We start from the raw sequence: 21,186 nt of genomic DNA on the forward strand, positions 1-21,186 counted from the left end.
AAGCAGCAGAAAAACAACCATGCCGCCGGTGGGATCCGAACCCACGACCTCCGAATATCGCGTTCGGTGCTCTTACCAACTGAGCTACGGCGACGGCTGTCCAATCTGCTGCTCTCGTGGGTATTTATGTTCATTGGGTGCAAGCGAACCTTGAGAGTGTTCACCAGTGCCACCCTCGACCTTAGCGGTGGACGTAGCACGTCCTGTAATACCGCGAGCGTGACGTGGAACGTCATCTAAGGACGAGGGCGGAAACTGTGCGAGAGCCCTCTTAATCTACCTATGGCATCAAGACTGCCAGAACCGAGACCCTCGCTAAGCTATTAGCAGGGAAGTTAAAGGAAATGAGGGGCCCGTTTGACAAACCTATGAAGGGAGCCAACAGTCACCGAAACCAAGGTGCATAGGGGAATGTTTATTTATGTGTTGTGCTTATCAGTGGGATATTGTAGTACTTAGATTAAAATATCGCTTAAAGAAAATTACTTATAAAGCAGCAGAAAAAACAACCATGCCGCCGGTGGGATCCGAACCCACGACCGCCGAATATCACGTCCGGTGCTCTTACCAACTGAGCTACGGCGACGGCTGTCCAATGTGCTGCTCTCGTGGGTATTTATGTTCATTGGGTGTAAGCGAACCTTGAGAGTGTTCACCAGCGCCACCCTCGACCTATAGCGGCGGACGTAGCACGTTCTGCAATACTGCGAGCGTGACGTGGAACGTCATCAAAGGACGAGGGCGGAAACTGTGCGAGAGCCCTCTTAAGCTACCTATGGCATCAAGACTGCCAGAACTGAGACCCTCGTTAAGCTATTAGCAGGTAAGTTAAAGGAAAGGAGGGGCCCGTTTGACAAACCTATGAAGGGAGCCAACAGTCACCGAAACCAAGGTGCATAGGGGAATGTTTTTTATGCGTTGTGCTGATCAGTGGGATATTATAGCCCTTATATTAGTAAATCGCTTAAAGAAAATTACTTATAAAGCGCCTGAAAAACAACCATGCCGCCGGTGGGATCCTAACCAACGACCTCCAAATATCACGTTCGGTGCTCTTACCAACTGAGCTACGGCGACGGCTGTCGAATCTGCTGCTTTCGTGGGTATTTATGTTCATTGCGTGTAAGCGAACCTTAAAAGTGTTCACCAGCGCCACCCTCGACCTTAGCGGCGGACGTAGCACGTCCTGTAATACAGCGAGCGTGACGTGGAACGTCATCTAAGGACGAGTGCGGAAAATGTGCGAGAGCCCTCTTAAGCTACCTATGGCATGAAGACTGCCAAAACCGAGACCCTCGTTAAGCTATTAGCAGGTAAGTTAAAAGAAATGAGGGGCCCGTTTGACAAACCTATGAAGGGAGCCAACAGTCACCGAAACCAAGGTGCATAGGGGAATGTTTTTTTATGTGTTGTGCTTATCAGTGGGATATTGTAGTACTTAGATTAATAAATCGTTTAAAGAATATACTTATAAAGCAGCAGAAAAAACAATCAAGCCGCCAGTGGGATCCGAATCTACGACCGCCGAATATCGCGTCCGGTGCTCTTACCAACTGAGCTACGGCAACGGCTCTCCAATCTGCTGCTCTCGTGGGTAATTATGTTCATTGGGTGTAAGCGAACCTTGAGAGTGTTCACCAGCGCCCCCCTCGACCATAGCGGCGGACGTAGCACGTCCTGTAATACCGCGAGCGTGACGTGGAACGTCACCTAACGGCGAGGGCGGAAACTGTGCGAGAGCCCTCATAAGCTACCTATGGCATCAAAACTGCCAGAACCGAGACCCTCCCTAAGCTATTAGCAGGTATGTTAAAGGAAATGAAGGGCCCGTTTGACAAACCTATGAAGGGAGCCAACAGTCACCGAAACCAAGGTGCATAGGGGAATGTTTTTTTATGTGTTGTGCTTACCAGTGGGATATTATAGTACTTAGATTAATAAATCGCTTAAAAAAATTACTTTAAAGCAACAGAAAAAACAACCATGCCGCCGGTGGGATCCGAACCAACGACCTCCGAATATCGCGTCCGGTGCTCTTACCAACTGAGCTACGGCGACGGCTGTCCAATCTGCTGCTCTCGTGGGTATTTATGTTCATTGGGTGTAAGCGAACCTTGAGAGTGTTCACCAGCGCCACCCTCGACCTTAGCGGCGGACGTAGCACGTCCTGTAATACAGCGAGCGTGACGTGGAACGTCACCTAACGGCGAGGGCGGAAACTGTGCGAGAGCCCTCTTAAGCTACCTATGGTGTCAAGACTGCCAGAACCAAGACCCTCGTTAAGCTATTAGCAGGTAAGTTAAAGGAAATGAGGGGCCCGTTTGACAAACCTATGAAGGGAGCCAACAGTCACCGAAACCAAGGTGCATAGGGGAATGTTTTTTATGTGTTGTGCTTACCAGTGGGATAATATAGTACTTAGATTAATAAATCGCTTAAAGAAAATTACTTATAAAGCAGCAGAAAAAACAACCATGCCGCCGGTAGGATCCGAACCCACGACCGCAGAATATCGCTTCCGGTGCTCTTACCAACTGAACTACGGCAACGGCTGTCCAATCTGCTTCTCTCGTGGGCATTTATGTTCATTGGGTGTAAGCGAACCTTGAGAGTGTTCACCAGCGCCACCCTCGACCATAGCGGCGGACGAGAACGTCCTGTAAACCGCGAGCGTGATGTGGAACGTAATCTAACGGCGAGGGCGGAAACTGTGCGAGAGCCCTCTTAAGCTACCTATGGCATCAAGACTCCCAGAACCCAGACCCTCGATAAGCTATTAGCAGGTAAGTTAAAAGAAATGATGGGCCCGTTTGAAAAAACCTATGAAGGGAGACAACAGTCACCGAAACCAAGGTGCATAGGGGAATGTTTTTATGTGTTGTGCTTATCAGTGGGATATTATAGTACTTAGAATAATAAATCGCTTAAAGAAACTTACTTATAAAGCAGCAGAAAAACAACCATGCCGCCGGTGGGATCCGAACCCACGACCACCGAATATTGCGTTCGGTGCTCTTACCAGCTGAGCTACGGCGACGGCTGTCCAATCTGCTGCTCTCGTGGGTATTTATGTTCATTGGGTGTAAGCGAACCTTGAGAGTGTTCACCAGTGCCACCCTCGACCTTAGCGGCGGACGTAGCACGTCCTGTAATACCGCGAGCGTGACGTGGAACGTCATCTAAGGACGAGAGCGGAAACTGTGCGAGAGCCCTCTTAATCTACCTATGGCATCAAGACTGCCAGAACCGAGACCCTCGCTAAGCTATTAGCAGGTAAGTTAAAGGAAAAGAGGGGCCCGTTTGACAAACCTATGAAGGGAGCCAACAGTCACCGAAACAAGGTGCATAGGGGAATGTTTTTTATGTGTTGTGCTTACCAGTGGGATATTATAGTACTTAGATTAATAAATCGCTTAAAGAAAATTACTTATAATGCAACAAAAAAAACAACCATGCCGCCGGTGGGATCCGAACCCACGACCTCCGAATATCGCGTCCGGTGCTCTTACCAACTGAGCTACGGCGACGGCTGTCCAATCTGCTGCTCTCGTGGGAATTTATGTTCATTTGGTGTAAGCGAACCTTTAGAGTGTTCACCAGCGCCACCCTCGACCTATAGCGGCGGACGTAGCACGTTCTGCAATACTGCGAGCGTGACGTGGAACGTCATCAAAGGACGAGGGCGGAAACTGTGCGAGAGCCCTCTTAAGCTACCTATGGCATCAGGACTGCCAGAACCGAGACCCTCGTTAAGCTATTAGCAGGTAAGTTAAAGGAAAGGAGGGGCCCGTTTGACAAACCTATGAAGGGAGCCAACAGTCACCGAAGCCAAGGTGCATAGGGGAATGTTTTTTATGCGTTGTGCTGATCAGTGGGATATTATAGTACTTATATTAGTAAATTGCTTAAAGAAAATTTCTTATAAAGCGCCTGAAAAACAACCATGCCGCCGGTGGGATCCTAACCAACGACCTCCAAATATCACGTTCGGTGCTCTTACCAACTGAGCTACGGCGACGGCTGTCGAATCTGCTGCTTTCGTGGGGATTTATGTTCATTGGGTGTAAGCGAACCTTGAGAGTGTTCACCAGCGCCACCCTCGCCCTTAGCCGCGGACGTAGCACGTCCTGTAATACAGCGAGCGTGACGTGGAACGTCATCTAAGGACGAGTGCGGAAAATGTGCGAGAGCCCTCTTAAGCTACCTATGGCATGAAGACTGCCAAAACCGAGACCCTCGTTAAGCTATTAGCAGGTAAGTTAAAGGAAAAGAGGGGCCCGTTTGACAAACCTATGAAGGGAGCCAACAGTCACCGAAACAAGGTGCATAGGGGAATGTTTTTTATGTGTTGTGCTTACCAGTGGGATATTATAGTACTTAGATTATTAAATCGCTTAAAGAAAATTACTTATAATGCAACAGAAAAAACAACCATGCCGCCGGTGGGATCCGAACCCACGACCTCCGAATATCCCGTCCGGTGCTCTTACCAACTGAGCTACGGCGACGGCTGTCCAATCTGCTGCTCTCGTGGGAATTTATGTTCATTGGGTGTAAGCGAACCTTTAGAGTGTTCACCAGCGCCACCCTCGACCTATAGCGGCGGACGTAGCACGTTCTGCAATACTGCGAGCGTGACGTGGAACGTCATCAAAGGACGAGGGCGGAAACTGTGCGAGAGCCCTCTTAAGCTACCTATGGCGTCAAGACTGCCAGAACCAAGACCCTCGTTAAGCTATTAGCAGGTAAGTTAAAGGAAATGAGGGGCCCGTTTGACAAACCTATGAAGGGAGCCAACAGTCACCGAAGCCAAGGTGTATAGGGGAATGTTTTTTATGCGTTGTGCTGATCAGTGGGATATTATAGTACTTATATTAGTAAATTGCTTAAAGAAAATTACTTATAAAGCGCCTGAAAAACAACCATGCCGCCGGTGGGTTCCTAACCAACGACCTCCAAATATCACGTTCGGTGCTCTTACCAACTGAGCTACGGCGACGGCTGTCGAATCTGCTGCTTTCGTGGGGATTTATGTTCATTGGGTGTAAGCGAACCTTGAGAGTGTTCACCAGCGCCACCCTCGCCCTTAGCCGCGGACGTAGCACGTCCTGTAATACAGCGAGCGTGACGTGGAACGTCATCTAAGGACGAGTGCGGAAAATGTGCGAGAGCCCTCTTAAGCTACCCATGGCATGAAGACTGCCAAAACCGAGACCCTCGTTAAGCTATTAGCAGGTAAGTTAAAAGAAATGAGGGGCCCGTTTGACAAACCTATGAAGGGAGCCAACAGTCACCGAAACCAAGGTGCATAGGGGAATGTTTTTTTTTATGTGTTGTGCTTATCAGTGGGATATTGTAGTACTTAGATTAATAAATCGTTTAAAGAATATACTTTTAAAGCAGCAGAAAAAACAATCAAGCCGCCAGTGGGATCCGAACCTACGACCGCCGAATATCGCGTCCGGTGCTCTTACCAACTGAGCTACGGCAACGGCTCTCCAATCTGCTGCTCTCGTGGGTAATTATGTTCATTGGGTGTAAGCGAACCTTGAGAGTGTTCGCCAGCGCCACCCTCGACCATAGCGGCGGACGTAGCACGTCCTGTAATACCGCGAGCGTGACGTGGAACGTCACCTAACGGCGAGGGCGGAAACTGTGCGAGAGCCCTCATAAACTACCTATGGCATCAAAACTGCCAGAACCGAGACCCTCGCTAAGCTATTAGCAGGTATGTTAAAGGAAATGAGGGGCCCGTTTGACAAACCTCTGAAGGGAGCCAACAGTCACCGAAACCAAGGTGCATAGGGGAATGTTTTTTATGTGTTGTGCTTACCAGTGGGATAATATAGTACTTAGATTAATAAATCGCTTAAAGAAAATTACTTATAAAGCAGCAGAAAAAACAACCATGCCGGCGGTAGGATCCGAACCCACGACCGCAGAATATCGCTTCCGGTGCTCTTACCAACTGAACTACGGCAACGGCTGTCCAATCTGCTTCTCTCGTGGGCATTTATGTTCATTGGGTGTAAGCGAACCTTGAGAGTGTTCACCAGCGCCACCCTCGACCATAGCGGCGGACGAGAACGTCCTGTAAACCGCGAGCGTGATGTGGAACGTAATCTAACGGCGAGGGCGGAAACTGTGCGAGAGCCCTCTTAAGCTACCTATGGCATCAAGACTCCCAGAACCCAGACCCTCGTTAAGCTATTAGCAGGTAAGTTAAAAGAAATGATGGGCCCGTTTGACAAACCTATGAAGGGAGACAACAGTCACCGAAACCAAGGTGCATAGGGGAATGTTTTTATGTGTTGTGCTTATCAGTGGGATATTATAGTACTTATAATAATAAATCGCTTAAAGAAACTTACTTATGAAGCAGCAGAAAAACAACCATGCCGCCGGTGGGATCCGAACCCACGACCTCCGAATATTGCGTTCGGTGCTCTTACCAACTGAGCTACGGCGACTGCTGTCCAATCTGCTGCTCTCGTGGGTATTTATGTTCATTAGGTGTAAGCGAACCTTGAGAGTGTTCACCAGTGCCACCCTCGACCTTAGCGGCGGACGTAGCACGTCCTGTAATACCGCGAGCGTGACGTGGAACGTCATCTAAGGACGAGGGCGGAAACTGTGCGAGAGCCCACTTAATCTACCTATGGCATCAAGACTGCCAGAACCGAGACCCTCGCTAAGCTATTAGCAGGTAAGTTAAAGGAAAAGAGGGGCCCGTTTGACAAACCTATGAAGGGAGCCAACAGTCACCGAAACAAGGTGCATAGGGGAATGTTTTTTATGTGTTGTGCTTACCAGTGGGATATTATAGTACTTAGATTATTAAATCGCTTAAAGAAAATTACTTATAATGCAACAGAAAAAACAACCATGCCGCCGGTGGGATCCGAACCCACGACCTCCGAATATCCCGTCCGGTGCTCTTACCAACTGAGCTACGGCGACGGCTGTCCAATCTGCTGCTCTCGTGGGAATTTATGTTCATTGGGTGTAAGCGAACCTTTAGAGTGTTCACCAGCGCCACCCTCGACCTATAGCGGCGGACGTAGCACGTTCTGCAATACTGCGAGCGTGACGTGGAACGTCATCAAAGGACGAGGGCGGAAACTGTGCGAGAGCCCTCTTAAGCTACCTATGGCATCAGGACTGCCAGAACCGAGACCCTCGTTAAGCTATTAGCAGGTAAGTTAAAGGAAAGGAGGGGCCCGTTTGACAAACCTATGAAGGGAGCCAACAGTCACCGAAACCAAGGTGCATAGGGGAATGTTTTTTATGCGTTGTGCTGATCAGTGGGATATTATAGTACTTATATTAGTAAATCGCTTAAAGAAAATTACTTAAAAAGCGCCTGAAAAACAACCATGCCGCCTGTGGGATCCGAACCCACGACCTCCGAATATCGCGTCCTGTGCTCTTACCAACTGAGCTACGGCGACGGCTGTCCAATCTGCTGCTCTCGAGGGTATTTATGTTCATTGGGTGTAAGCGAACCTTGAGAGTGTTCACCAGCGCCACCCTCGACCTTAGCGGCGGACGTAGCACGTCCTGTAATACAGCGAGCGTGACGTGGAACGTCACCTAACGGCGAGGGCGGAAACTGTGCGAGAGCCCTCTTAAGCTACCTATGGCGTCAAGACTGCCAGAACCAAGACCCTCGTTAAGCTATTAGCAGGTAAGTTAAAGGAAATGAGGGGCCCGTTTGACAAACCTATGAAGGGAGCCAACAGTCACCGAAACCAAGGTGCATAGGGGAATGTTTTTTTTTTATGTGTTGTGCTTATCAGTGGGATATTGTAGTACTTAGATTAATAAATCGCTTAAAGAAAATTACTTATAAAGCAGCAGAAAAACAACCATGCCGCCGGTGGGATCAGAACCCACAACCTCAGAATATCGCGCTCGGTGCTCTTACCAACTGAGCTACGGCGACGGCTGTCCAATCTGCTGCTCTCGTGGGTATTTATGTTCATTGGGTGTAAGAGAACCTTGAGAGTGTTCACCAGCGCCACCCTCGACCATAGCGGCGGACGTAGCACGTCCTGTAATACCGCGAGCGTGACGTGGAACGTCATCTAAAGACGAGGGCGTAAACTGTGCGAGAGCCCTCTTAAGCTACCTATGGCATCAAGACTGCCAGAACGGAGACCCTCGTTAAGCTATTAGCAGGTAAGTTAAAGGAAATGAGGGGCCCGTTTGACAAACCTATGAAGGGAGCCAACAGTCACCGAAACCGAGGTGCATAGGGGAATGTTTTTTATGTGTTGTGCTTATCAGTGGAATATTGTAGTACCTAGATTTATAAATAGCTTAAAGAAAATACTTATAAAGCAAAAAAACAACCATGCCGCCGGTGGGATCCGAGCCCACGACCTCCGAATATCGCGTCCGGTGCTCTTACCAACTGAGCTACAGCGACGGCTGTCCTATCTGATGCTCAAGTGGGTATTTATGTTCATTGGTTGTAAGCGAACCTTGAGAGTGTTCACCAGCGCCAACCTCAACCATAGAGGCGAACGTAGCACGTCCTGTAATACCGCGAGCGTCACGTGGAACGTCATCTAACGGCGAGGGCGGAAACTGTGCGAGAGCCCTCTTAAGCTACCTATGGCATCAAGACTGCCAGAACCAAGACCCTCGTTAAGCTATTAGCAGGTAAGTTAAAGCAAATGAGGGGCCCTTTTGACAAACCTATGAAGGCAGCCAATAGTCACCGAAACCAAGGTGCATAGGGGAATTTTTTTTTATGTGTTGTGCTTACCAGTGGGATATTATAGTACTTAGATTAATAAATCGCTTAAAGAAAATTACTTATAAAGCAACAGAAAAAACAACCATGCCACCGGTCGGATCCGAACCCACGACCTCCGAATATCGCGTCCGGTGCTCTTACCAACTGAGCTACGGCGACGGCTGTCCAATCTGCTGCTCTCGTGGGTATTTATGTTCATTGGGTGTAAGCGAACCTTGAGAGTGTTCACCAGCGCCACCCTCGACCATAGAGGCGGATGTAGCACGTCCTGTAATACCGCGAGAGTGACGTGGAACGTCATCTAACGGCGAGGGCGGAAACTGTGCGAGAGCCCTCTTAAGCTACCTATGACATCAAGACTGCCAGAACCGAGACCCTCGTTAAGCTATAAGCAGGTAACTTAATGGAAATGAGGGGCCCGTTTGACAAACCTATTAAGGGAGCCAACAGTCACCGAAACCAAGGTGCATAGGGGAATGTTTATTTATGTGTTTTGCTTATCAGTGGGATATTGTAGTACTTAGATTAAAAAATCGCTTAAAGAAAATTACTTATAAAGCAGCAGAAAAAACAACCATGCCGCCGGTAGGATCCGAACCCACGACCGCAGAATATCGCGTCCGGTGCTCTTACCAACTGAACTACGGCAACGGCTGTCCAATCTGCTTCTCTCGTGGGCATTTATGTTCATTGGGTGTAAGCGAAACTTGAGAGTGTTCACCAGCGCCACCCTCGACCATAGCGGCGGACGTAGCACGTCCTGTAAACCGCGAGCGTGATGTGGAACGTAATCTAACGGCGAGGGCGGAAACTGTGCGAGAGCCCTCTTAAGCTACCTATGGCATCAAGACTCCCAGAGCCCAGACCCTCGTTAAGCTATTAGCAGGTAAGTTAAAGGAAATGAGGGGCCCTTTTGACAAACCTATGAAGGGAGACAACAGTCACCGAAACCAAGGTGCATAGGGGAATGTTTTTATGTGTTGTGCTTATCAGTGGGATATTATAGTACTTAGAATAATAAATCGCTTAAAGAAAATTACTTATAAAGCAGCAGAAAAACAACCATGCCGCCGGTGGGATCCGAACCCACGACCTCCGAATATCGCGTTCGGTGCTCTTACCAACTGAGCTACGGCGACGGCTGTCCAATCTGCTGCTCTCGTGGGTATTTATGTTCATTGGGTGCAAGCGAACCTTGAGAGTGTTCACCAGTGCCACCCTCGACCTTAGCGGTGGACGTAGCACGTCCTGTAATACCGCGAGCGTGACGTGGAACGTCATCTAAGGACGAGGGCGGAAACTGTGCGAGAGCCCTCTTAATCTACCTATGGCATCAAGACTGCCAGAACCGAGACCCTCGCTAAGCTATTAGCAGGGAAGTTAAAGGAAATGAGGGGCCCTTTTGACAAACCTATGAAGGGAGACAACAGTCACCGAAACCAAGGTGCATAGGGGAATGTTTTTATGTGTTGTGCTTATCAGTGGGATATTATAGTACTTAGAATAATAAATCGCTTAAAGAAAATTACTTATAAAGCAGCAGAAAAAACAACCATGCCGCCGGTGGGATCCGAACCCACGACCGCCGAATATCACGTCCGGTGCTCTTACCAACTGAGCTACGGCGACGGCTGTCCAATGTGCTGCTCTCGTGGGTATTTATGTTCATTGGGTGTAAGCGAACCTTGAGAGTGTTCACCAGCGCCACCCTCGACCTATAGCGGCGGACGTAGCACGTTCTGCAATACTGCGAGCGTGACGTGGAACGTCATCAAAGGACGAGGGCGGAAACTGTGCGAGAGCCCTCTTAAGCTACCTATGGCATCAAGACTGCCAGAACTGAGACCCTCGTTAAGCTATTAGCAGGTAAGTTAAAGGAAAGGAGGGGCCCGTTTGACAAACCTATGAAGGGAGCCAACAGTCACCGAAACCAAGGTGCATAGGGGAATGTTTTTTATGCGTTGTGCTGATCAGTGGGATATTATAGCCCTTATATTAGTAAATCGCTTAAAGAAAATTACTTATAAAGCGCCTGAAAAACAACCATGCCGCCGGTGGGATCCTAACCAACGACCTCCAAATATCACGTTCGGTGCTCTTACCAACTGAGCTACGGCGACGGCTGTCGAATCTGCTGCTTTCGTGGGTATTTATGTTCATTGGGTGTAAGCGAACCTTAAAAGTGTTCACCAGCGCCACCCTCGACCTTAGCGGCGGACGTAGCACGTCCTGTAATACAGCGAGCGTGACGTGGAACGTCATCTAAGGACGAGTGCGGAAAATGTGCGAGAGCCCTCTTAAGCTACCTATGGCATGAAGACTGCCAAAACCGAGACCCTCGTTAAGCTATTAGCAGGTAAGTTAAAAGAAATGAGGGGCCCGTTTGACAAACCTATGAAGGGAGCCAACAGTCACCGAAACCAAGGTGCATAGGGGAATGTTTTTTTATGTGTTGTGCTTATCAGTGGGATATTGTAGTACTTAGATTAATAAATCGTTTAAAGAATATACTTATAAAGCAGCAGAAAAAACAATCAAGCCGCCAGTGGGATCCGAATCTACGACCGCCGAATATCGCGTCCGGTGCTCTTACCAACTGAGCTACGGCAACGGCTCTCCAATCTGCTGCTCTCGTGGGTAATTATGTTCATTGGGTGTAAGCGAACCTTGAGAGTGTTCACCAGCGCCCCCCTCGACCATAGCGGCGGACGTAGCACGTCCTGTAATACCGCGAGCGTGACGTGGAACGTCACCTAACGGCGAGGGCGGAAACTGTGCGAGAGCCCTCATAAGCTACCTATGGCATCAAAACTGCCAGAACCGAGACCCTCCCTAAGCTATTAGCAGGTATGTTAAAGGAAATGAAGGGCCCGTTTGACAAACCTATGAAGGGAGCCAACAGTCACCGAAACCAAGGTGCATAGGGGAATGTTTTTTTATGTGTTGTGCTTACCAGTGGGATATTATAGTACTTAGATTAATAAATCGCTTAAAAAAATTACTTTAAAGCAACAGAAAAAACAACCATGCCGCCGGTGGGATCCGAACCAACGACCTCCGAATATCGCGTCCGGTGCTCTTACCAACTGAGCTACGGCGACGGCTGTCCAATCTGCTGCTCTCGTGGGTATTTATGTTCATTGGGTGTAAGCGAACCTTGAGAGTGTTCACCAGCGCCACCCTCGACCTTAGCGGCGGACGTAGCACGTCCTGTAATACAGCGAGCGTGACGTGGAACGTCACCTAACGGCGAGGGCGGAAACTGTGCGAGAGCCCTCTTAAGCTACCTATGGTGTCAAGACTGCCAGAACCAAGACCCTCGTTAAGCTATTAGCAGGTAAGTTAAAGGAAATGAGGGGCCCGTTTGACAAACCTATGAAGGGAGCCAACAGTCACCGAAACCAAGGTGCATAGGGGAATGTTTTTTATGTGTTGTGCTTACCAGTGGGATAATATAGTACTTAGATTAATAAATCGCTTAAAGAAAATTACTTATAAAGCAGCAGAAAAAACAACCATGCCGCCGGTAGGATCCGAACCCACGACCGCAGAATATCGCTTCCGGTGCTCTTACCAACTGAACTACGGCAACGGCTGTCCAATCTGCTTCTCTCGTGGGCATTTATGTTCATTGGGTGTAAGCGAACCTTGAGAGTGTTCACCAGCGCCACCCTCGACCATAGCGGCGGACGAGAACGTCCTGTAAACCGCGAGCGTGATGTGGAACGTAATCTAACGGCGAGGGCGGAAACTGTGCGAGAGCCCTCTTAAGCTACCTATGGCATCAAGACTCCCAGAACCCAGACCCTCGATAAGCTATTAGCAGGTAAGTTAAAAGAAATGATGGGCCCGTTTGAAAAAACCTATGAAGGGAGACAACAGTCACCGAAACCAAGGTGCATAGGGGAATGTTTTTATGTGTTGTGCTTATCAGTGGGATATTATAGTACTTATAATAATAAATCGCTTAAAGAAACTTACTTATGAAGCAGCAGAAAAACAACCATGCCGCCGGTGGGATCCGAACCCACGACCTCCGAATATTGCGTTCGGTGCTCTTACCAACTGAGCTACGGCGACGGCTGTCCAATCTGCTGCTCTCGTGGGTATTTATGTTCATTAGGTGTAAGCGAACCTTGAGAGTGTTCACCAGTGCCACTCTCGACCTTAGCGGCGGACGTAGCACGTCCTGTAATACCGCGAGCGTGACGTGGAACGTCATCTAAGGACGAGGGCGGAAACTGTGCGAGAGCCCTCTTAATCTACCTATGGCATCAAGACTGCCAGAACCGAGACCCTCGCTAAGCTATTAGCAGGTAAGATAAAAGAAATGATGGGCCCGTTTGACAAACCTATGAAGGGAGACAACAGTCACCGAAACAAGGTGCATAGGGGAATGTTTTTTATGTGTTGTGCTTACCAGTGGGATATTATAGTACTTAGATTAATAAATCGCTTAAAGAAAATACTTATAATGCAACAGAAAAAACAACCATGCCGCCGGTGGGATCCGAAGCCACGACCTCCGAATATCCCGTCCGGTGCTCTTACCAACTGAGCTACGGCGACGGCTGTCCAATCTGCTGCTCTCGTGGGAATTTATGTTCATTGGGTGTAAGCGAACCTTTAGAGTGTTCACCAGCGCCACCCTCGACCTATAGCGGCGGACGTAGCACGTTCTGCAATACTGCGAGCGTGACGTGGAACGTCATCAAAGGACGAGGGCGGAAACTGTGCGAGAGCCCTCTTAAGCTACATATGGCATCAGGACTGCCAGAACCGAGACCCTCGTTAAGCTATTAGCAGGTAAGTTAAAGGAAAGGAGGGGCCCGTTTGACAAACCTATGAAGGGAGCCAACAGTCACCGAAACCAAGGTGCATAGGGGAATGTTTTTTATGCGTTGTGCTGATCAGTGGGATATTACAGTACATATATTAGTAAATCGCTTAAAGAAAATTACTTATAAAGCGCCTGAAAAACAACCATGCCGCCGGTGGGATCCTAACCAACGACCTCCAAATATCACGTTCGGTGCTCTTACCAACTGAGCTACGGCGACGGCTGTCGAATCTGCTGCTTTCGTGGGTATTTATGTTCATTGGGTGTAAGCGAACCTTGAGAGTGTTCACCAGCGCCACCCTCGACCTAAGCGGCGGACGTAGCACGTCCTGTAATACAGCGAGCGTGACGTGGAACGTCATCTAAGGACGAGTGCGGAAAATGTGCGAGAGCCCTCTTAAGCTACCTATGGCATCAAAACTGCCAGAACCGAGACCCTCGCTAAGCTATTAGCAGGTATGTAAAGGAAATGAGGGGCCCGTTTGACAAACCTATGAAGGGAGCCAACAGTCACCGAAACCAAGGTGCATAGGGGAATGTTTTTTTATGTGTTGTGCTTATCAGTGGGATATTGTAGTACTTAGATTAATAAATCGCTTAAAGAAAATTACTTATAAAGCAGCAGAAAAAACAACCATGCCGCCGGTGGGATCAGAACCCACAACCTCCGAATATCGCGCTCGGTGCTCTTACCAACTGAGCTACGGCGACGGCTGTCCAATCTGCTGCTCTCTTAGGTATTTATGTTCATTGGGTGTAAGAGAACCTTGAGAGTGTTCACCAGCGCCACCCTCGACCATAGCGGCGGACGTAGCACGTCCTGTAATACCGCGAGCGTGACCTGGAACGTCATCTAACGGCGAGGGCGGAAACTGTGCGAGAGCCCTCTTAAGCTACCTATGGCATCAAGACTGCCAGAACCGAGACCCTCGTTAAGCTATTAGCAGGTAAGTTAAAGGAAATGAGGGACCCGTTTGACAAACCTATGAAGGGAGCCAACAGTCACCGAAACCAAGGTGCATAGGGGAATGTTTTTTTAAATGTTGTGCTTATCAGTGGGATATTGTAGTACTTAGATTAATAAATCGCTTAAAGAAAATTACTTATAAAGCAGCAGAAAAAACAACCATGCCGCCGGTGGGATCCGAACCCACAACCTCCGAATATCGCGCTCGGTGCTCTTACCAACTGAGCTACGGTGACGGCTGTCCAATCTGCTGCTCTCGTGGGTATTTATGTTCATTGGGTGTAAGCGCACATTGAGAGTGTTCACCAGCGCCACCCTCGACCATAGCGGCGGACGTAGCACGTCCTGTAATACCGCGAGCGTGACGTGGAACGTCATCTAACGGCGAGGGCGGAAACTGTGCGAGAGCCCTCTTAAGCTACCTATGGCATCAAGACTGCCAGAACCAAAACCCTCGTTAAGCTATTAGCAGGTAAGTTAAAGGAAATGAGGGGCCCGTTTGACAAACCTATGAAGGGAGCCAACAGTCTCCGAAACCAAGGTGCATAGGGGAATATTTTTTATGCGTTGTGCTGATCAGTGGGATATTATAGTACTTATATTAGTAAATCGCTTAAAGAAAATTACTTATGAAGCACCTGAAAAAACAACCATGCCGCCGGTGGGATCCTAACCAACGACCTCCAAATATCACATTCGGTGCTCTTACCAACTGAGCTACGGCGACGGCTGTCCAATCTGCTGCTCTCGTGGGTATTTATGTTCATTGGGTGTAAGCGAACCTTGAGAGTGTTCACCAGCGCCACCCTCGACCTTAGCGGCGGACGTAGCACGTCCTGTAAACCGCGAGCGTGATGTGGAACGTAATCTAACGGCGAGGGCGGAAACTGTGCGAGAGCCCTCTTAAGCTACCTATGGCATCAAGACTCCCAGAACCCAGACGCTCGCTAAGCTATTAGCAGGTAAGTTAAAGGAAAAGAGGGGCCCGTTTGACAAACCTATGAAGGGAGCCAACAGTCACCGAAACAAGGTGCATAGGGGAATGTTTTTTATGTGTTGTGCTTACCAGTGGGATATTATAGTACTTAGATTAATAAATCGCTTAAAGAAAATTACTTATAATGCAACAAAAAAAACAACCATGCCGCCGGTGGGATCCGAACCCACGACCTCCGAATATCGCGTCCGGTGCTCTTACCAACTGAGCTACGGCGACGGCTGTCCAATCTGCTGCTCTCGTGGGAATTTATGTTCATTTGGTGTAAGCGAACCTTTAGAGTGTTCACCAGCGCCACCCTCGACCTATAGCGGCGGACGTAGCACGTTCTGCAATACTGCGAGCGTGACGTGGAACGTCATCAAAGGACGAGGGCGGAAACTGTGCGAGAGCCCTCTTAAGCTACCTATGGCATCAGGACTGCCAGAACCGAGACCCTCGTTAAGCTATTAGCAGGTAAGTTAAAGGAAAGGAGGGGCCCGTTTGACAAACCTATGAAGGGAGCCAACAGTCACCGAAGCCAAGGTGCATAGGGGAATGTTTTTTATGCGTTGTGCTGATCAGTGGGATATTATAGTACTTATATTAGTAAATTGCTTAAAGAAAATTTCTTATAAAGCGCGTGAAAAACAACCATGCCGCCGGTGGGATCCTAACCAACGACCTCCAAATATCACGTTCGGTGCTCTTACCAACTGAGCTACAACGACGGCTGTCGAATCTGCTGCTTTCGTGGGGATTTATGTTCATTGGGTGTAAGCGAACCTTGAGAGTGTTCACCAGCGCCACCCTCGCCCTTAGCCGCGGACGTAGCACGTCCTGTAATACAGCGAGCGTGACGTGGAACGTCATCTAAGGACGAGTGCGGAAAATGTGCGAGAGCCCTCTTAAGCTACCTATGGCATGAAGACTGCCAAAACCGAGACCCTCGTTAAGCTATTAGCAGGTAAGTTCAAGGAAAAGAGGGGCCCGTTTGACAAACCTATGAAGGGAGCCAACAGTCACCGAAACAAGGTGCATAGGGGAATGTTTTTTATGTGTTGTGCTTACCAGTGGGATATTATAGTACTTAGATTATTAAATCGCTTAAAGAAAATTACTTATAATGCAACAGAAAAAACAACCATGCCGCCGGTGGGATCCGAACTCACGACCTCCGAATATCCCGTCCGGTGCTCTTACCAACTGAGCTACGGCGACGGCTGTCCAATCTGCTGCTCTCGTGGGAATTTATGTTCATTGGGTGTAAGCGAACCTTTAGAGTGTTCACCAGCGCCACCCTCGACCTATAGCGGCGGACGTAGCACGTTCTGCAATACTGCGAGCGTGACGTGGAACGTCATCAAAGGACGAGGGCGGAAACTGTGCGAGAGCCCTCTTAAGCTACCTATGGCATCAGGACTGCCAGAACCGAGACCCTCGTTAAGCTATTAGCAGGTAAGTTAAAGGAAAGGAGGGGCCCGTTTGACAAACCTATGAAGGGAGCCAACAGTCACCGAAGCCAAGGTGCATAGGGGAATGTTTTTTATGCGTTGTGCTGATCAGTGGGATATTATAGTACTTATATTAGTAAATTGCTTAAAGAAAATTACTTATAAAGCGCCTGAAAAACAACCATGCCGCCGGTGGGTTCCTAACCAACGACCTCCAAATATCACGTTCGGTGCTCTTACCAACTGAGCTACGGCGACGGCTGTCGAATCTGCTGCTTTCGTGGGGATTTATGTTCATTGGGTGTAAGCGAACCTTGAGAGTGTTCACCAGCGCCACCCTCGCCGTTAGCCGCGGACGTAGCACGTCCTGTAATACAGCGAGCGTGACGTGGAACGTCATCTAAGGACGAGTGCGGAAAATGTGCGAGAGCCCTCTTAAGCTACCCATGGCATGAAGACTGCCAAAACCGAGACCCTCGTTAAGCTATTAGCAGGTAAGTTAAAAGAAATGAGGGGCCCGTTTGACAAACCTATGAAGGGAGCCAACAGTCACCGAAACCAAGGTGCATAGGGGAATGTTTTTTTTTTATGTGTTGTGCTTATCAGTGGGATATTGTAGTACTTAGATTAATAAATCGTTTAAAGAATATACTTTTAAAGCAGCAGAAAAAACAATCAAGCCGCCAGTGGGATCCGAACCTACGACCGCCGAATATCGCGTCCGGTGCTCTTACCAACTGAGCTACGGCAACGGCTCTCCAATCTGCTGCTCTCGTGGGTAATTATGTTCATTGGGTGTAAGCGAACCTTGAGAGTGTTCGCCAGCGCCACCCTCGACCATAGCGGCGGACGTAGCACGTCCTGTAATACCGCGAGCGTGACGTGGAACGTCACCTAACGGCGAGGGCGGAAACTGTGCGAGAGCCCTCATAAACTACCTATGGCATCAAAACTGCCAGAACCGAGACCCTCGCTAAGCTATTAGCAGGTATGTTAAAGGAAATGAGGGGCCCGTTTGACAAACCTCTGAAGGGAGCCAACAGTCACCGAAACCAAGGTGCATAGGGGAATGTTTTTTATGTGTTGTGCTTACCAGTGGGATAATATAGTACTTAGATTAATAAATCGCTTAAAGAAAATTACTTATAAAGCAGCAGAAAAACAACCATGCCGCCGGTGGGATCCGAACCCACGACCTCCGAATATTGCGTTCGGTGCTCTTACCAACTGAGCTACGGCGACGGCTGTCCAATCTGCTGCTCTCGTGGGTATTTATGTTCATTAGGTGTAAGCGAACCTTGAGAGTGTTCACCAGTGCCACCCTCGACCTTAGCGGCGGACGTAGCACGTCCTGTAATACCGCGAGCGTGACGTGGAACGTCATCTAAGGACGAGGGCGGAAACTGTGCGAGAGCCCTCTTAATCTACCTATGGCATCAAGACTGCCAGAACCAAGACCCTCGTTAAGCTATTAGCAGGTAAGTTAAAGGAAATGAGGGGCCCGTTTGACAAACCTATGAAGGGAGCCAACAGTCACCGAAACCAAGGTGCATAGGGGAATGTTTTTTTTTATGTGTTGTGCTTATCAGTGGGATATTGTAGTACTTAGATTAATAAATCGCTTAAAGAAAATTACTTATAAAGCAGCAGAAAAACAACCATGCCGCCGGTGGGATCAGAACCCACAACCTCAGAATATCGCGCTCGGTGCTCTTACCAACTGAGCTACGGCGACGGCTGTCCAATCTGCTGCTCTCGTGGGTATTTATGTTCATTGGGTGTAAGAGAACCTTGAGAGTGTTCACCAGCGCCACCCTCGACCATAGCGGCGGACGTAGCACGTCCTGTAATACCACGAGCGTGACGTGGAACGTCATCTAAAGACGAGGGCGTAAACTGTGCGAGAGCCCTCTTAAGCTACCTATGGCATCAAGACTGCCAGAACGGAGACCCTCGTTAAGCTATTAGCAGGTAAGTTAAAGGAAATGAGGGGCCCGTTTGACAAACCTATGAAGGGAGCCAACAGTCACCGAAACCGAGGTGCATAGGGGAATGTTTTTTATGTGTTGTGCTTATCAGTGGAATATTGTAGTACCTAGATTTATAAATAGCTTAAAGAAAATACTTATAAAGCAAAAAAACAACCATGCCGCCGGTGGGATCCGAACCCACGACCTCCGAATATCGCGTCCGGTGCTCTTACCAACTGAGCTACAGCGACGGCTGTCCTATCTGATGCTCAAGTGGGTATTTATGTTCATTGGTTGTAAGCGAACCTTGAGAGTGTTCACCAGCGCCAACCTCAACCATAGAGGCGAACGTAGCACGTCCTGTAATACCGCGAGCGTCACGTGGAACGTCATCTAACGGCGAGGGCGGAAACTGTGCGAGAGCCCTCTTAAGCTACCTATGGCATCAAGACTGCCAGAACCAAGACCCTCGTTAAGCTATTAGCAGGTAAGTTAAAGCAAATGAGGGGCCCTTTTGACAAACCTATGAAGGCAGCCAATAGTCACCGAAACCAAGGTGCATAGGGGAATTTTTTTTTATGTGTTGTGCTTACCAGTGGGATATTATAGTACTTAGATTAATAAATCGCTTAAAGAAAATTACTTATAAAGCAACAGAAAAAACAACCATGCCACCGGTCGGATCCGAACCCACGACCTCCAAATATCGCGTCCGGTGCTCTTACCAACTGAGCTACGGCGACGGCTGTCCAATCTGCTGCTCTCGTGGGTATTTATGTTCATTGGGTGTAAGCGAACCTTGAGAGTGTTCACCAGCGCCACCCTCGACCATAGAGGCGGATGTAGCACGTCCTGTAATACCGCGAGAGTGACGTGGAACGTCATCTAACGGCGAGGGCGGAAACTGTGCGAGAGCCCTCTTAAGCTACCTATGACATCAAGACTGCCAGAACCGAGACCCTCGTTAAGCTATAAGCAGGTAACTTAAAGGAAATGAGGGGCCCGTTTGACAAACCTATTAAGGGAGCCAACAGTCACCGAAACCAAGGTGCATAGGGGAATGTTTATTTATGTGTTTTGCTTATCAGTGGGATATTGTAGTACTTAGATTAAAAAATCGCTTAAAGAAAATTACTTATAAAGCAGCAGAAAAAACAACCATGCCGCCGGTAGGATGCGAACCCACGACCGCAGAATATCGCGTCCGGTGCTCTTACCAACTGAACTACGGCAACGGCTGTCCAATCTGCTTCTCTCGTGGGCATTTATGTTCATTGGGTGTAAGCGAACCTTGAGAGTGTTCACCAGCGCCACCCTCGACCATAGCGGCGGACGTAGCACGTCCTGTAAACCGCGAGCGTGATGTGGAACGTAATCTAACGGCGAGGGCGGAAACTGTGCGAGAGCCCTCTTAAGCTACCTATGGCATCAAGACTCCCAGAGCCCAGACCCTCGTTAAGCTATTAGCAGGTAAGTTAAAGGAAATGAGGGGCCCGTTTGACAAACCTATGAAGGGAGACAACAGTCACCGAAACCAAGGTGCATAGGGGAATGTTTTTATGTGTTGTGCTTATCAGTGGGATATTATAGTACTTAGAATAATAAATCGCTTAAAGAAAATTACTTATAAAGCAGCAGAAAAACAACCATGCCGCCGGTGGGATCCGAACCCACGACCTCCGAATATCGCGTTCGGTGCTCTTACCAACTGAGCTACGGCGACGGCTGTCCAATCTGCTGCTCTCGTGGGTATTTATGTTCACTGGGTGCAAGCGAACCTTGAGAGTGTTCACCAGTGCCACCCTCGACCTTAGCGGCGGACGTAGCACGTCCTGTAATACCGCGAGCGTGACGTGGAACGTCATCTAAGGACGAGGGCGGAAACTGTGCTAGAGCCCTCTTAATCTACCTATGGCATCAAGACTGCCAGAACCGAGACCCTCGCTAAGCTATTAGCAGGGAAGTTAAAGGAAATGAGGGGCCCGTTTGACAAACCTATGAAGGGAGCCAACAGTCACCGAAACCAAGGTGCATAGGGGAATGTTTATTTATGTGTTGTGCTTATCAGTGGGATATTGTAGTACTTAGATTAAAATATCGCTTAAAGAAAATTACTTATAAAGCAGCAGAAAAAACAACCATGCCGCCGGTGGGATCCGAACCCACGACCGCCGAATATCACGTCCGGTGCTCTTACCAACTGAGCTACGGCGAC

The 21,186-nt window shown here is 48.7% G+C and overlaps 11 non-coding genes across 11 annotated transcripts; all 11 read right to left on the bottom strand.

Moving 5' to 3' along the window:
- Positions 1–512: 512 nt before the first annotated feature.
- On the bottom strand, positions 513–586 carry TRNAS-UGA (transfer RNA serine (anticodon UGA)). The gene has a single exon. It is a non-coding gene; the product is annotated as a tRNA-Ser (tRNA).
- Positions 587–2,963: 2,377 nt separating this feature from the next.
- On the bottom strand, positions 2,964–3,037 carry TRNAL-CAA (transfer RNA leucine (anticodon CAA)). Its single transcript has one exon. It is a non-coding gene; the product is annotated as a tRNA-Leu (tRNA).
- A 1,397-nt stretch (positions 3,038–4,434) lies between these two features.
- TRNAS-GGA (transfer RNA serine (anticodon GGA)) lies at positions 4,435–4,508 on the bottom strand. Its single transcript has one exon. It is a non-coding gene; the product is annotated as a tRNA-Ser (tRNA).
- A 1,888-nt stretch (positions 4,509–6,396) lies between these two features.
- Positions 6,397–6,470, bottom strand: TRNAL-CAA (transfer RNA leucine (anticodon CAA)). Its single transcript has one exon. It is a non-coding gene; the product is annotated as a tRNA-Leu (tRNA).
- Positions 6,471–6,886: 416 nt separating this feature from the next.
- TRNAS-GGA (transfer RNA serine (anticodon GGA)) lies at positions 6,887–6,960 on the bottom strand. The gene has a single exon. It is a non-coding gene; the product is annotated as a tRNA-Ser (tRNA).
- Positions 6,961–10,319: 3,359 nt separating this feature from the next.
- Positions 10,320–10,393, bottom strand: TRNAS-UGA (transfer RNA serine (anticodon UGA)). Its single transcript has one exon. It is a non-coding gene; the product is annotated as a tRNA-Ser (tRNA).
- A 2,377-nt stretch (positions 10,394–12,770) lies between these two features.
- On the bottom strand, positions 12,771–12,844 carry TRNAL-CAA (transfer RNA leucine (anticodon CAA)). The gene has a single exon. It is a non-coding gene; the product is annotated as a tRNA-Leu (tRNA).
- A 415-nt stretch (positions 12,845–13,259) lies between these two features.
- Positions 13,260–13,333, bottom strand: TRNAS-GGA (transfer RNA serine (anticodon GGA)). The gene has a single exon. It is a non-coding gene; the product is annotated as a tRNA-Ser (tRNA).
- Positions 13,334–16,694: 3,361 nt separating this feature from the next.
- TRNAS-GGA (transfer RNA serine (anticodon GGA)) lies at positions 16,695–16,768 on the bottom strand. The gene has a single exon. It is a non-coding gene; the product is annotated as a tRNA-Ser (tRNA).
- A 1,401-nt stretch (positions 16,769–18,169) lies between these two features.
- On the bottom strand, positions 18,170–18,243 carry TRNAL-CAA (transfer RNA leucine (anticodon CAA)). The gene has a single exon. It is a non-coding gene; the product is annotated as a tRNA-Leu (tRNA).
- A 2,869-nt stretch (positions 18,244–21,112) lies between these two features.
- TRNAS-UGA (transfer RNA serine (anticodon UGA)) lies at positions 21,113–21,186 on the bottom strand. Its single transcript has one exon. It is a non-coding gene; the product is annotated as a tRNA-Ser (tRNA).

This window comes from Amblyomma americanum, chromosome 1 (genome assembly GCF_052857255.1).
Source record: "Amblyomma americanum isolate KBUSLIRL-KWMA chromosome 1, ASM5285725v1, whole genome shotgun sequence".
Lineage (NCBI taxonomy): Eukaryota > Metazoa > Arthropoda > Arachnida > Ixodida > Ixodidae > Amblyomma > Amblyomma americanum.